This window comes from Thalassophryne amazonica, chromosome 8 (genome assembly GCF_902500255.1).
Source record: "Thalassophryne amazonica chromosome 8, fThaAma1.1, whole genome shotgun sequence".
Taxonomy (NCBI): Eukaryota; Metazoa; Chordata; class Actinopteri; order Batrachoidiformes; family Batrachoididae; genus Thalassophryne; species Thalassophryne amazonica.
In genome coordinates, this window is record NC_047110.1 from 79,622,009 (window position 1) to 79,633,349 (window position 11,341).

Here is an 11,341-nt window from a genome sequence, read left to right on the forward strand (position 1 = left end):
GGGTTCCTAAAACAGGCATTGCTTCTTGAACATTATCTCTATCCACCTACACAGAGCAAACTCTAATAATGTCACCTTCAAACAGGGGCGTGCTGGGAACATTTTTCAGCCCGGGAGTTTCATATCCAACCAGCCCACAAACCGCCAGCGCACAGGGATAATAAGAGTTCTGCTGTGGCATTTAAATTCAGCATTTATGTAAGCATTGAGCATTTATGACTGACTGTGAAAACTGGGTGGCTTATAATAGAAAGTAAAAGTTAGTTAGTTAAAACAAGAACGGTATTGTTAACTCACCAGTGCACCGGCTGGGCTTTACACTGTGCGATTTTTGGCCCTTTTTCATCTGATTTTTCACTCGTGCGAGAATTTTTTGGATCGCGCCGAGTTTCAGCTTAATCGTGCATCCTGCGTCGTGCAGTCTACATGGAGTAACGAGCTGCGTTTAACATCTCATGACCACCTCCCGATGGCAAATCATATGGTCGGATAAAAATCAAACCTGTTTGATATTTTGGTCAGCCGTCGTGACTCGTGAGGGTTCCGCGCTGTTGAAGCAGTGCTACAAGCGTCTACGTGCTGATTACCTCGCGCACTGTCCATGTGCAAACACCGGAGAGAGCAAACAGTGATCTCATGTAAAGTCTTGTGTTTTGTTTTTTTTATTGAGTTCCCTCGCAATAACCTAATATCATATTAAAAGTTCATGCCTATCAGCGCGCACAGCGCGCATATATGTTCAGTCTCCCCCAACCTGATTTCACTCACTGTGCGCGCTGATAGGCATGAAATAAATTTAAAAAAAAAAGAAGAAAAGAAAAAGCTTCTGTTACATTTTGCTTTTGGAAACACCAGTCCGTGGTTTTTGAACGTTCAATGTGAGCAGTCAGATCGCATCAGAGCATCGGGCCGTACAGTGTGAGAACATGAATTGTGCGCTCTGAACTTTTAAACCCTGCAGTTTTGTTGCACAGTTTGAGCTGGAGCCAAGTACAACGATTGAAAATATCGTACAGTGTATGCCCAGCTTAAGTCAGTGAAGTCTGTAAGTAGCTGGAACAGGTGGTACTGTACTACAAATGTTGATACGGCTGACATCCTGGCATCAACAGGCACGTAGCCTGTTATTCCCGGCCCTATTTACCATTTCCCTCTTCACTCTGTCTTCTTGAAAAAATATCTGTGAGCTTTGCACACTTGCCAGCATCTTCCTCCAAAGCTTTTCTTTTTCTTAATCTAGGTTTTTCAGCTCCACCTGGCTTTTTTCTGTCCATCTTTTCACTCACGGGCCACTCCTCCTATACTTGCTAGTAGCACAAGTCCCATCTGGGCGCACAGGGCTTGATTGGACTGAACTAACTGTAATGAATGCATAGGGGTGTTAAATGTGTAACGGTAATTGCACAATCAGGTGTACCACTAGTGCAGGGGTGGCCAAGTTCGGTCCTCGAGAGCCACATTCCTGACACTCTTAGTTGTCTCCCTGCTCCAACACACCTGAATCCAATGAAAGGCTTGTTAGCAGACTTTTAATGAGCCTTTCATTGGATTCAGGTGTGTTGGAGCAGGGAGACAACTAAGAGTGTCAGGAATGTGGCTCTCGAGGACCGAACTTGGCCACCCCTGCACTAGTGTTTCACTTTTGGTGAAAAATGAAATTCAGTATAATGCTTAATAGTTTGTTTCACAATAATAACAACATCCCAAGGGATCTTCATGCAGAATTTCATGAGCAAATACCATTTAGATTTTTTTCGGTGACAGACTGAGTGCTTGATCCTTGTGAAGAAAAACAGGTACTACGGAGACTACATTAAGTTTGTGAAGAACTCTTATTCCAAAAAGTTACACACCAAAGCATTGGAAATGGTGTTATTTCTGTGTCCTATAATGTGAGTCAAAAGACTGGACCAAAATTTCTGCTGTAAAACCTCCATCATAGTTTTACAAGTGATTCCAGTATAGAGCTACTACTACGGAGACTACAAGGCTCTACGGAGACTACATTTGGCACAAATTGTCATTCTTGAGGTACTAAAAATAAATATATCACTTCCAATTTCTAGATCATGGTTGAGACAAAGACACTCTAGTGAAATATACTGGTATCATTCCTGCAACTAGTGTTGCCTCTCTGTGAGTATGCTACTACGGAGACTACAATATTTTGGGGGACATCCACAACCCTGATTATGTGAATTTCCCAGAAGTTCCAGCAATAAAACTGAAAAAAAAATTACTAGCACTGTTTTGTAAGGGATCCATTTAGGTGTCAAATCTAATAAACAGGAATTATGAAATCAAAGGATTTATGTTTAGAACATAGTGTTTTCTCAAATGAATTGACATATTTGGATTCTGGTTACAAACCTATTATTTTACTCAAATGACTGCTGCTTGGCTCCAAGTGAAGATATTTTGATTCCGTAACTTGTGTCATGACCAGAGAAATACTGGGAATGTTCACTGATTGGTGTAGTTCTTTGAAAGGTTCGAGAGGATAAATATCAGCTTTATTATATAATGAGCAAATTTCACATGAAACGAGGTAACATGCAAAAAATTCCATTTTTTCACCATATATTCACCATTTTTGAGGGTTTTTTTTATGCATTTCCAAACTGTAAAAAGCAGGGCACAGATAAAGGTATGCCCAAGGGTCCTTAGCAATAGCTTCTAATGTCCCTAATGGCATTATTTTATGAGATATAGGTTGGTAACATTGCATTATTAAAATGGTAACACCTGATTGTGCACTTACCGGTAATGGTATGTCCCTGCCTTAGGCTTTGGAAAAGATAACAGCGTTGCAAAAGAAGCAGTCTTAAGTTATTTTCTTGTGAATTTTCGTGATTGTAAAACATTTATAACACTTAATGTCTTCTCTTTAAGATACAGCAGCCCAAGTGTCTTGCTGTGTAGCCTAACAGTGGTGGTCATATATGTATGCATATATATTAACACCCCCTCACAACGGCCCCAGGTTGGACCAGCCCACCGGGAAAACTCCCGACTCTCCCGATTACCCAGCACGTGGTAGCCTTCAAATGAACGACATCTCGTTTGTTAAAAGATGCCAGGCCTGACCCACATCAACAGGAGCTAGGTCTGGATCATACCATCCATCTCCATCTGCTTAGCAACTGGCATTGCAGGTGCTAGTGTTGCCTTAACTGAGAACTTTGAACTGCATCACTGAAACCTGTATGCCAGAGTAATTAAATGATTGCTGAGAATATCATACACAGCATTAACTTTGAGCAATGATTTTGCAAACTGTTACCACTCTGGGGTCAGAATGGACGGGGACCCACCTGTACATTAACAATTAAAGGTAATGTCAGTGTGTCTCAAACAAAATGTATTTGTATGCCAGCTGTTTTGGAGAAAATAGAACAAAAACATAAATTTCATAGTGAATAAGTGATACTAATGTAGATTACTTGAACAAATATGTTCAGAGCGGCATCTACCCAAGTTCTGGACTAAATGCCCTGTTTATGACGATGACCACACAAAGGCAGATTTAAAAACCTCATACCATTAAAAATATGTACAATTACTTTCTGCATGTTAATCAGTTTAACTGATCCCAATGTGATATTTGACACTAGAAATTAACTCCAGAGTCTAGACCTTGTATCTGCTGACTTGCCAATAGAAACTAATTTATGGAATAACATATACCTCTTGCTGCAAAGCAGCTCTGTAAGTGCACAATTACTTTTGATTCCTTTACAAATCTGGACCACCTAAAAAAATAATGCTGTAATTCCTACAGCATTTACCCAATTTGGATGTAATTGGTGATACTAAAGCAGCAAGTCTGCATTATGTGAATCCATGAACAGTTGTCTTTCAAGTCCAATATGGGCTCCTGACATCGACTCAAGTCAAGTTGCCCACAACATGATGCAAGTCTCAGTGGCTAGTTGCCATCTGATAGAGGTGTTATTTTTACATCCACCTGCTGTGTTTTCTAAATCACTATACCACTTGCTCTCATATGCATGTGTTGGTCTAAAAATGAGGTGTGGTCAGGTGTGAGTCAGGTCAGTATCATCCATCACCAGAAAGCATTTGCACCAGAGACCAGCAAAAACCAAGTCAAAAAAGCCCAGGGCTGTCTGGTACTGCACACAAATATACTGATTCAGTTAACACATATAACAAACAATACTACAACATTATTTGTCACATGCATACACATTAATACAATATTTATGTGCAGCTACATCTGCCACATTTGGAATCAGCATCAGCTGCAAAGTGAAGAGATGTCTGTGACAGAACAGAACAAGTCTCACAAGCCCAAATCTAGTATTCTTCTGTGAATGTTTTAATGAGCATTTCCAGCTCTTTTTTTAATTCCTTCATGTTTTTCTTTTTTTTTTTATAGTTTAATTGTTTATTGTGAGTTTATTGAGTTTATGTAATAACTGTGTCTGTGGTGTTGCCATCTTGGCCTGGTCTCATTTGCAAAGGAGTTTTTGAATCACAATGTGATTTTAAACCTGCTTCAATAAAAGAATGCATTCAGACACAGGAGGCTATCATTATATGCAGTGAAATACAACCATTGGCAAAATTATGGAATCACCGGCCTCGGAGGATGTTCATTCAGTTGTTTAATTTTGTAGAAAAAAAGCAGATCACAGACATGACACAAAACTAAAGTCATCTCAAATGGCAACTTTCTGGCTTTAAGAAACACTATAAGAAATCAGGAAAAAAAAATTGTGGCAGTCAGTAACGGCTACTTTTTTAGACCAAGCAGAGGGAAAAAATATGGAATCATTCAATTCTGAGGAAAAAATTATGGAATCATGAAAAACAAAAGAACGCTCCATCACTAGTATTTCGTTGCACCACCTCTGGCTTTTATAACAGCTTGCAGTCTCTGAGGCATGGACTTAATGAGTGACAAACAGTACTCTTCATCAATCTGGCTCCAACTTTCTCTGATTGCTGTTGCCAGATCAGCTTTGCAGATTGGAGCCTTGTCATGGACCATTTTCTTCAACTTCCAAAGATTTTCAATTGGATTAAGATCCGGACTATTTGCAGGCCATGACACTGACCCTATGTGTCTTTTTGCAAGGAATGTTTTCACAGTTTTTGCTCTATGGCAAGATGCATTATCATCTTGAAAAATGATTTCATCATTCCCAAACATCCTTTCAATTGATGGGATAAGAAAAGTGTCCAAAATATCAATGTAAACTTGTGCATTTAATGATGATGTAATGACAGCTATCTCCCGAGTGCCTTTACCTGACATGCAGCCCCATATCATCAATGACTGTGGAAATTTACATTCTCTTCAGGCAGTCATCTTTATGAATCTCATTGGAACGGCACCAAACAAAAGTTCCAGCATCATCACCTTGCCCAATGCAGATTCGAGATTCATCACTGAATATGACTTTCATCCAGTCATCCACAGTCCAAGATTGCTTTTCCTTGGCCCATTGTAACCTTGTTTTTTTCTGTTTAGGTGTTAATGATGGCTTTTGTTTAGCTTTTCTGTATGTAAATCCCATTTCCTTTAGGCAGTTTCTTACAGTTTGGTCACAGACGTTGACTCCAGTTTCCTCCCATTCGTTTCTCATTTGTTTTGTTGTGCATTTTCGATTTTTGAGACATATTGCTTTAAGTTTTCTGTCTTGACGCTTTGATGTCTTCCTTGGTCTACCAGTATGTTTGCCTTTAACAACCTTCCCATGTTGTTTGTATCTGGTCCAGAGTTTAGACACAACTGACTGTGAACAACCAACATCTTTTGCAACATTGCGTGATGATTTACCCTCTTTTAAGAATTTGATAATCCTTTGTTTCAATTGACATCTCTCGCGTTGGAGCCATGATTCATGTCAGTCCACTTGGTGCAACAGCTCTCCAAGGTGTGATCACTCCTTTTTAGATGCAGACTAACGAGCAGATCTGATTTGATGCAGGTGTTAGTTTTGGGGATGAAAATTTACAGGGTGAGTCCATAATTTATTCCTCAGAACAGAGTGAGTCCATATTTTTTCCCTCTGCTTGGTCTAAAAAAGTAACCGTTACTGACTGCCACAATTTTTTTTCTTGATTTCTTATAGTGTTTCTTAAAGCCAGAAAGTTGCCATTTGAAATGACTTTAGTTTTGTGTCATGTCTGTGATCTGCTTTTTTTCTACAAAATTAAACAACTGAATGAACATCCTCCGAGGCCGGTGATTCCATAATTTTTGCCAGGGGTTGTACAAGACACAAGTGACTTGAAAGCAACCATTAAATGAAATGACAGTAAATGCTCATAGAAAATACAAAACCTCACACTGCAGCACTGCTTCACCTCAGGGACCTTTGGTGGCCACTGTCCATTCTGACAGGTTGGTGCCAATCTGTTAACTTGACACAAGTCCTTTCACTTGCATCCGCTTTCTCGATATCAGTGCTGTGCATATGGAATGGACAAGTGGTATTTGGACTACAACATACCCAAGTCTATGGCAGACAATAACTGCACCTCCTTTACACCCAGCATATGGCTTTGAGAATGTATTTCCCACTGAGTTTAAATAGCAATGTGCTCTCGGAATGGCCCAGATTAGCCCTGTTTGGCATCAAAGTGGCTACCACTTTCTTCTAATAACACCATGCTTTAACCTGCAGTTGGTCCTATAGATGTTTATCTTAATTCAGCACGCTCAACCCTCTGCATATGTGTCCGTAACGTCAATGAACATCCACGTAAAACTTCCATTTACTTTGTCACTGCTTCTGACATGTTTCTGTTGCATTTAGACAAAAGACAGCTTTATGTCTGAACATGTATGAAGCTATTAAACTAAGCGTTCTTCTTGTGCTGATCTGCACGAGTGCCAAGAAGTTAACACATGCATGTGTGCTGGTTATTGTCGAAGTTACATTATGTGTGTTAATTTGATGGCGAGCATGACAGGTCAGTACAAGAGTGGCCCTTAGTTTGTAGTCCAATCGCTTCAGACGTAAACGTTTTTTTGTTGAACTCAACAGACACACGACAATGCAAAGCAGCGACAACGTAAACGGAAGTTTTTATGTGTTTTTAGTGAAGCTCCAGGCACACACACATGCAGAAAACTGAGTTTGCTGAATTAAAATACGTCTATAAGAAAAACTACAGGTTAAAGCATGCCATTGATAAAAGCAAGTGGAAGCAACTGATGCCAAGCATAGGGTGACCAAATGTCCTGTTTTCATGTCCTGTCCTAGCAATCCTGTTTTTTTTTGTTGTTGTTGTTGTTTTAAGAAAGTGTTGAAAATGTCCTGGTTTTCATTGTTTTTCATTGGGCTATTAAACTGACCGGAGGCTGAGTGCACCGTGTGCAAACCTGGCACATATGTTTCGGTTTCCAGCCGGGGTGCCAAGGATCTTAAAGCTCACACGGATACTGAAAAACATAAGTACCTTAGGGCCCCTTCACACATCGTGCGCAGGTTGGACGAAGTGCACTGAACGTCACGTCTGTCTGACAGGACTGTGAGCGGGACACCGCAGGACCATATGACAGGCCAACAGTACGACAAATATGCCACGTGCAGCAAACGCTGTTTGGTCAGTTATCGCAGCACTTTTTTTCTCTTTTTTTGAAAAAATATGTTCATCTGCTTGTTGATTAGAATTATTTCATGCTCCTTTTACAAGACAGTGATTGTGGCGCAGTAGAGTTGCCACTTCTAAGTGGACTTTGACCTTGAAATTTTTTCCAAGTTAAAATTTTGTGGAATTGAAAATTAGTGTTGGTGCAAATTTGGCACAGGTTGCTGTTCCTGCTCCACAGACACCGCCGCGTGCACGAACCATCGTACTGGTGTTGCGCATGCTTGCTCGTCGGTGCGATGTTTCGTGGTGCACTAATTTCGAACTGTTTCGCCGTTTTTGTCCACACTTCGCGCTATGTGTGAAGGGGCCATTAGCAAAGTTGATGGAGTTCTTTGTTAGACCAGGAAAAACAGGATGCTGAGAATGCAACAGAGGGTGCAGTCGCATTTCACACTGTGAAACAGCACAACTACTATACACTCAAAAACCAAATATTTGACTTATCAAAGAGGTATTATTTTAAGCATAATAAAACATGTTGAGTAACCTCTGAGAAGCCTATCTGAATTTATGTGTTTTGTAATATAACAATTTTTTATCCATGCAGGGGAATCATACTTTGAATGTATTGAAATTGTATAAGTACCTCGTTGCCGGACGGAGTGTCCTGGTTTTCTGTAATCAAAATATGGTCACCTTAACCAAGCAGGGCTAGCCCCAAATGGATTCACACCCAACTTATTTCAATTCAGAGTTCCGTTGGGTCTTCATGGTTACCGTACTGGCCAGGGGGCACGCAAGGTGCCCATCGTATCTCACCCCAACAGGGAATCCCCTGCTTGATCCGTTGCCCAGGTGTTATGATGCAGACGAGGGGTAGATTTTGACATTCAAAAAAATCAAGTAGTCCTGTGTGTGTGTTAAGGTAGCATACCGCACGTTTTCACTCATCACTATGCAAAATAAAGTTAGGTGGCTAATGCAAAGAACACTGTAATTCTCTGTAGTTTCTATAAACAATGACAAATTCAGTTTAATGCTTATTCCATGTTTAACAGCTAATAAAACGCAAGGGTAAAAAACAAACAAGTGAATTCAAATGTGGACAGTATGTATTTCTAAAGTTCCGAGCATTTCAGATATAATTTGATACACACAGGTGAATTTAATTATTTTATTTGGATGCACCTGCTTCAAATTGCACCTTACGGAGTTGGCACTTCTGCCGAGACTGTCTGTGAGCCACAATAAATACGTGTAGTGTATTTTAATACGTGGATTGTGTCGGATTGAATTTGGAGTGAAACGGAAACAAACGCTTCGAATTTACGACCTTCGCGCAGCTGGAGAGCACGAGTGAAATCCGAGCCTGTAAAAAAACAAAACAAAAAAAAGTTTCACGTCATCACGTCGTCTAAATACCGCAGGACGTGGGCGTGACTTTCATTTAACACCGACACACGATAAATCTTAAACTTACCTTCAGAGTAAACATTTGAAGCAGCCAAGCGGAGGTCCCGGCTGTCAACTCATATAGAATGAGTTTTGTACAAACTCAGTGAACAGGAGTTTGTAGATGTGTGGCGGAGCTGGAACCTTCTCGGTCCTCCTCCTCTCTCACATCTGGTCCTTTAATAACAGAACCTCCCCTCCGTCCCTGCAGCATTAGCTGGAGCTGCTAATTTTCTAATTTTAATGTCGAGAAGAGTCTTAAAGGACAAGTTCACTTTTTTCCTGTTTCCAACATTTGTTATTATAAAACACTGTTAACAATTAAGGTTTAAAGTACTTTTGCTCACCTTTGCCAATCTGTCATATGCGGGTGATTCTTAGACTATGGGCACTTATGTCCTTTGATCATATTGTATGAAAAACAGAAAAAAAGGGGAAATTTCACACTTTTATAGTTATCTTTACAATGAAAGTGTGTTAAGAAATTTGTTCTAGTAGTCTATGATGACTTTTTCACCTTTTTTCAGCATCATTATATGCAAATATTGCCATTTTGTGCTTGTCCCACACCCAGACTTTTGATCTTCAGTGATAAAAATGAATGGTAAAAAAACGTTTTTTCTAATGTTTTAAAATATCTCTGAATAAAATATCAGTAAAATACTCAAAACATAATTGGGGTATTCAATGTCATACAACTGTTGTGATTTTTTTTTTAAGCAAAATGTAGTTGTCCCACACTATGGCCGTAATTTCCACCACAACACTGTAATGTCCCTTTAAACAGTTTGTATGAAAGATTGTTTGGGTAGTTTCTATGGAGATAAACAGTGACATCAGAGCACATGTATATAGCGCCAAATCACAACAAACAGTTGCCCCAAGGTGCTTTATATTGTAAGGCAATGGTGTGGTGGAAATTACATTTACAAGGCCAATAGTGCCCGTAGTTAAAGAATCACCCACGTGCAAGGATGGCCCCAAGGGGTGGCCAGGGGGCCGTAACCACCCTGCTTAATTTACCGGTCACCCCACTACAACCTAAAATAACAGATGTCATTTTTAAAAGAGTGTAAAAATCTGTAATGAGATGTTTTGTATATATTTGTAACAATCATTATTTTATACTAAGGTCTACAGATTGAGTTGCAGACATCAGTTTATGTACACCTTGACCAAAACCCTCCAAAGTCAATTTTCTCTTACTATACATGCTCCATCTCGTCAAACAATGTGTGTTAATTAGAATGACTATTTTATTTCATCCATCCATCCATTTTCTTCCGCTTTATCCGGAGTCGGGTCACGGGGGCAGCAGCTCAAGCAAAGCCACCCAGACCTCCTGATCAACACACACCTCCCCCAGGTCCTCCAGGGGAACCCCAAGGCGTTCCCAAGCCAGCCGAGAGACGTAGTCCCTGCAGCGTGTCCTGGGTCTTCGCCGGGGCCTCCTCCCAATGGGACGTGCCCGGAACACCACTCCAGTGAGGCGTGCAGGGGCATCTGGAAAAGATGCCCGAGCCACCTCAACTGGCTCCTTTCGACGTGGCGGAGCAGCGGCTCAACTCCGAGCTCCTCCCGAGTGACCGAGCTCCTCACCCTATCTCTAAGGGAGCGCCCAGCCACCCTGCGGAGGAAACTCATCTCGGCTGCTTGTACTCGCGATCTCGTTCTTTCGGTCATGAGCCAAATCTCATGACCATAGGTGAGGATCAGAACATAGATCGATCGGTAAATCGAGAGCTTTGCCCCCCTACTCAGCTCTCTCAACACCACGATGGTCCGATACAGCGACGGCATCACTGCAGATGCTGCACCGATCAATATAACCTTAATTAGATAGAACTGGATTTGAATTCTCTTCACTCCTCACTCAGATTTTCAACAGGTCAACCAGTTACATTATGGTGGTCCTCTACAGCCTGCCCCAAAAAAAAAAACAAAAAAACAAAAGTGACTTTCTTAAGGTGCTTCCTGAAAAAATTGTTAATCTTGATGAGAAAATATTTTGTGCAAAATTCTATTCTAGCCACTGTCGCACGCGGGGTGGAAATCGCAATGGTTGAGCATATGAGCGCAAACCAGCAATAGTAATATACCTGTTCATAAATGAAATACAAATTGAAACAACAATCCTTTCTCCTTTAACTGATCATACAGAGAGAGATTAAAAAAAGTATTACATCACTCTCTATTTGGTGAAAACAAACTGTCACGGGGAGTGGCGTTTAGTTCCGATTTCCTTCACCTCCGTGAACTGACGTCAATGCCACTCAACATCTTGCAGCAGGGATTGGTGCTCTTGTTCATTTTCCATTAG

At 40.7% G+C, this 11,341-nt stretch overlaps 1 long non-coding RNA gene across 1 annotated transcript in view; it reads left to right on the plus strand.

Annotated features, from left to right (window-relative positions):
• Positions 1-9,154, plus strand: part of LOC117515974 — a 57,433-nt gene extending 48,279 nt beyond the window's left edge. The window contains exons 3-4 of the long non-coding RNA XR_004562271.1: positions 3,852-3,862; positions 9,056-9,154. This is a non-coding gene — a long non-coding RNA (uncharacterized LOC117515974). The remainder of the gene's footprint in view (positions 1-3,851; positions 3,863-9,055) is intronic.
• Positions 9,155-11,341: the final 2,187 nt, after the last annotated feature.